The following is a 5556-nucleotide window of genomic DNA, read 5'->3' on the forward strand; positions in this document are numbered from 1 at the left end:
TTAAACGCTGATAAACTTAAGGCAATTCATAAATAAATACAGCAGGGGATGCTAGCCCACACTGACAAACACTTCAAGGACCACTGAGTTCATGAGCACCATTTCATTTGGGGCTCAGTCTCATGTGGAGAGAAGGGCATTACAGAACTTTCTTCTCAAAAATGTTGAACATTGATATCAAATGGACAAAACAGTTATATACCAAGGGATGTAAAAGATCCAACCCTAGAGAATCCAGGATACACACAGGTACTTTAGAGGTATACTTTTTAAAGTGTCCTCATTATCCCTTTCAGCTTAAACTGTCAATCATCTCTGAGAGCTCAAGCAGAAGGTCATCTTCATTTTCACAGGATCCAAGTCCATCCCAGCTTCTAATTCGCCCCCTGAAATTTCCCGTATTAGTTTATCAAAGTCATCTTACACAGATTGGAGGCTTTCCCATCGGGGCGGAGCTGAGGCAGAATGGATTTGTTGCCATCTGGAATGAGGAAGGGCCAGATCCTTCTCGAGCAAGTGTTCTCAAGAAGCTTGGGCTGAAAACAGCACAGAACTGTCTTTCGATTTTTCTATCTCAGACATGGTGATTGATTTATCCTCTATCCTCAGAGAGGAGTTGGAGGACAGCCACAGCTGCTTTCTTGGTGGGGCTGCTTTCTTGGTGGGGCTTCCCTGCAGGGCGCTGCTGAAGCTGAAGGGCTTCACCTCTGCGATGGGAGCAGAGTGCACCACCACAGCCCCGCCTTTGGGAGCCAATATGGGAAGTGAGACAACCTCGACCACAGATGGCTTCACATTTACTTTGGAGTTAGTTTCTACCTCCCCTCTCTGGGATGACTCCACGTGGAGCCGTTTTGCCAGGTGCCTAGTGATGCCAGATATAGGAGTGAGCTCCCTCTTCCCCACCACTCGGGTAGAGCAAGAAGCCTCATCTCCACACTCAGATGAAAAGGCTGGTTTCTCCTTTTGTGACGTTCCTCTCCCCTGCTGTCTCTCGGTGTGTTTCTTTTTGACAGTGCCACATCTGTTGGCTGGAAGTTTTGTGGGGTCACTTACGGTCTCATCTGAAGTCTCAACAGCCTCCGTCTTGGACACACTGTTCTGGGAAGGAGCATCACCACTGTCTTCAAGTTCAAGTTTTTTCTCTTCTTTTGCACCTGCTCACTTGGGGATGCGGAGAAGCCTCTTTGGCCTTGGAGCAGCCTAAGCTTGAGTTCGGGAGATGCCACTACTCTCACAGCTTTGCTGCATCCTCAGGGCCTTCTCCAGTTTAATCTCCTCTAGCATCTTAACACGCACTTCCTACATAGACCTGGCTCTTCCTGCAGGCTCTTCTAGTTGTCCTCTGCTAAAAGCAACAGTTGGCAGATTCGCTGTCTTTTTCACTTCAGTATCTTCTCTCAGCTCGAGGTAACGTTTATCCTTTTTGGATTTCTGTCTTTCCATTTCCTGCTGCCGATGTTTCTTTTCAGCCAGGACCTCAGAGAAGGTTTTGATCTGCACTGAGGGAGAACTTCCTGTTCCTGATGGAGAATTATCAGCTCCTGAAGGTTTTTCTGTCTTCAGTTTAGTTTGCAGTTCTTCACGTTTCTGACTGGCTCTTTCTAGAAGAATCTCTTCTAAAGTCTTCACGTGAGTCTCACCGACTTTATGAACTCGCATTTTCTTTGGTGCTTTATCAATGTCAGTTTCTGGTCGTTCCACTCTTTTACCCAGCCTCTGTGCAAGGCTTCGCTTTAATGCGGGATCCCAGTCACCATCCCCTGAAAGCTTTCGTTTCCCCAGTCTCTCACTAAGACTCAGTCTAAGCAAGGGCTCTTCCTGTTTGTTTGAAAGAGTTACCATCCTCACCACTGTCTGAACCTTCTTCTCAGGGCCTGGATTGGACTGAGACTGATGTAAAACCCTGGAAACTCCCAAGGAGACACCTTGCTTCTTAAATTTTTCTTTCATTTTCTCTGATTTAATTTCCTCAAGAGTTTTTATTCCAAAATTCAAACATTCACCTTGCTTTAAACTGACTCCAGGTTTTCGGGCAGAAGCCACTTGTGATCCATTATGGATGTTGAGTTGGTTGCAGGGCAGGTGTTTTGTTTTCATCACCCTCCTCAGAAAACTGACCATCATCTTCATCATCATCATCTGCAATATTGACTATAACAGTCGGTTGTGTGGAGATGGGAACATTTCCTGAACTCCCTACTTTCATTTCACTCAGAAGCTGAAGGGAGGAGTTAGAGTGAACAAACACCTTGTTCCAGTGAACTGTGAGCTGGCTAGCCTTTACTTCTTCTTGTGACTCAGGGACAGTGGGCAACACAGTTTTGCTTAGAGGTAGGAACACTCCATCAATGTAAGGACTTCTGGTGTGATGGAAAGCACAATTTAGTTTTTGACATCCCATTTGCTGATTTTCCCAATAGCAAGGAATTTCACTTCGTTTTTTGTCAATATCCATGTGGCGAAATCTGCACACCCGTCTAAAACAATGGCCTTCTTGCCATAGAGTGCAGACACGTTCATTCCCTAGTGCAGCTTCACTGTGACAGAATGGGCAGCTGTCACCTTTGGTGCATGTAGAATAGAAATAAAAATAGCAGTCTTCTCCCTGTTTTGGCATGCTGGCCAACAGTGGCTTCCTGGAACAAGCCACTGCTTCCTCCAAGTATTCTTGAAATGGACTTACTATTACAATGACAACTCAACCACAGCAATTGTTAGCTGGTTGCTTTCAACAGGGACACCCATGTTTTCACTCAGTTCCAAACTATTATGTCTTTTACTCACACTTAATACTTGCCAATTTCCCAGGAGTATTTTTGGACAGGGAATATCCCCAAATCATCGAATAGAAAATTAACTGAACCAATGAAATTGTCTTCGACTTCTGAGTGCTGCCAAGTCTTTCTCTTTTCTTAGCTGCAATCGCCTGCTGTCCTCACATCAGCCAAACAAGCAGAAACCCAAGACTTCTAGGGTCTGAAGACACTTTTTAAAGTGTTCAACATCCTTAATCATGAGAGAAACACAAATTAAGACTACTTTGAGAATTGTCTTACCCAAGTCAGAATGGCCAAGATCAATAACACAAATCACAGCACGAATAGGGGAGCATATAGAGAAAGAAGAGTCATTGCTGGTGAGACTGCAGAATGGGATTGACACTCTGGAAATCAGGGTAAGGGTTCTCAAAAACCTGAATATTGATCTGCCCCAAGATCTAGCTAGACCATGTTTGGGCATCTAGCCAAAAGACTCTACATCTTACTCCAGAGACACTTTCTCATCAGTGTTCAGTGCTGTTCTATTCATAACAGTCAGAAGTTAGAAACAGACTAGCTGTCCATCACCTGATGATGGATAATAAAATATGTGGCATGTTTATATGATGGAATAGTTTTTGGCTGTTAAAGAAAGTGATATTTGTAGGTAAATGGATGGAGATAGAAGCAATCATCCAGAGCGACCCAAAACCCAAGCCCCAAAAGATACATGTTGCATGTTAGCTCTTTATGGGGATGTTAGCATTTGAACGTCAGGGTTGTGCATCTCATTTAGAATAGCCACAAAGATTAGATAGCTAATAAAGGACCAGGAGGGAGGAGAGTATCTCCCAAGGACGGGAAAAAAGAATTCAGTACCATAAAGGATAAAGAGGAAACTCTAATAGTAGTACTGAATGGAGAAGAGGATGGAAGGACAGAGTGAATGAGGGACTGTGGAGAAGCAAAGCTAACGTTAAAAACCTTCTAGAAGCCATATGGAAACCTACTACCACAGAAACTCCCTAAAATACACACATATATAAAAGGAATTTTAATGAATTTACCATGTCATGGGAAGAAATAATGGCCCAACTAGACATCATACATTACCAAGTAACCTGTCCCCCAGGACAAGGAGTCAGTTACATTTTTGTGGACTCACTAGTCAAAGTGGTTCTCATAGGTCCCTCAAACACTACAGGCTACTGACAGTGTAATTGGGTACCCTCCACACTCTGAAGAAGTTGAGCTGGTGCCAATCTAGAAGACGTTTCAGTCCTGCTGGCTAGAGTTCATAGGGTTGGAAAGTACTCTACCTGATAGCATCAGAGAAAAGTCATCGATATTCACACCCAGCTACAGACCCTGGAATGACAATAGCAACCTGCCTATAAGCCATCGTGGTGCAAGAGGGACACTAGTGTCTACAGGAATAATTAACTGATTTACTTTTTGTTGGACAAGGCCCACACCATGACATAAAACCCATAGCAGACACTGTGAGAAGCTGAGACCTGAGACTTGAGGGGTCAGGAACCCTAAGGGCAAACCCAGTACTACTACTCTATGAAAGGAACACAGCACCAAAAGGACTCCTAATCACATATTACTGTACCCATAGATCAGTGCCTTGCCCATCCCACATCAGAGATACTGCTTGCAGCAGATTGTAATTAACACAAGCCCATGGGTGTACAATGTGCAGGGAGGGAGAGACCTTGGAGCATTCAATCCTAAATGGGATGTCTTTATCACACCCTCAGGAATCCATGAGGATGTGGAGTTAGAATGACTGTAAGAGCCAGAGATGATGGAATACACAAAGAAAATAGTGTTTTCCAGACACAACAGAGCTGCTGCCCACAGGAACTACATCCACAAGACACACACAAGTTAAAGCAAGACCAATCTCAGGACAGAGGAAGACAAAGTGCCACTCTGAATCAAGAAAATATTTCTAAATGATACCTGTGAGGAGAGGATCTATAAGTTTTCTTCATAATACAGTGACACTGGTACCCACTCTCTAGGGTGGGCCTTGTGCTCAGGAGTAGTTGGCCAGAATAAAATGGACTCCATTATTTTGTGTGCTTTTTTTTTGTTTAGTGGGTTGTGTTCGTGTGGGTTTGCATCTGTGTGGTCTTTTACAGAGAAAAAAAAATACATAAAGCACCTGCTGCCGGAGTTCCCAGGAATCTGAGTGACTCTGAGGAGTAGGAAGCATTGGAAAAGGAGTTTGCAGGGTCTGAAATAGCTCTAGAACAACAACAACAAAAATAACAACAAAAAAGGTTAATCTTATGTGAAGATGTTTTTAAAATGTGGACTCAGGAAATTGGAAGGCAAGGTGGTGGAACAGAGCCTTGTCCAAAGGATGATCAATTTATACCCCTTTTGAGACTGTAAGACTATATGCCCATATCCATAATGACACACTTCCTCCAACAAGGCCACACTCATAGTTATATACCTACTCCAATAAGACCACAACTCCTAATAGTGACATTCCCTGGGCCAAGCATATACAAACTGTCACATTATATTCCCTGGGCACAATTAGCTTCTACTCCACTAGCCAACATGTTTACCCTGGGCAACGAGTGGTACAGAGAAAACTGCCAAGTTCTGCTGCTTGCTGGGGCTAGAACACGTCCCCCTTGTTATTTCACATTATCACTAGCTTTCTGTTTTCCAACTCCTTTGATTGGCTGTGATGGAACTTGCTCTACAGACTGACTTGGAACTCAGAGATCTGTGTTCCTGTCTCCTGAGCACTGGGATTAGATGTATG

At 43.8% G+C, this 5556-nt stretch overlaps 1 pseudogene; it reads right to left on the reverse strand.

Annotated features, from left to right (window-relative positions):
• Nucleotides 1-266: 266 nt before the first annotated feature.
• LOC114633452 lies at nucleotides 267-2620 on the reverse strand (annotated as a pseudogene).
• Between the last annotated feature and the right edge of the window lie 2936 nt (nucleotides 2621-5556).

The sequence above is a fragment of the Grammomys surdaster genome, unplaced genomic scaffold, assembly GCF_004785775.1.
Source record: "Grammomys surdaster isolate TR1022 unplaced genomic scaffold, NIH_TR_1.0 672, whole genome shotgun sequence".
Lineage (NCBI taxonomy): Eukaryota > Metazoa > Chordata > Mammalia > Rodentia > Muridae > Grammomys > Grammomys surdaster.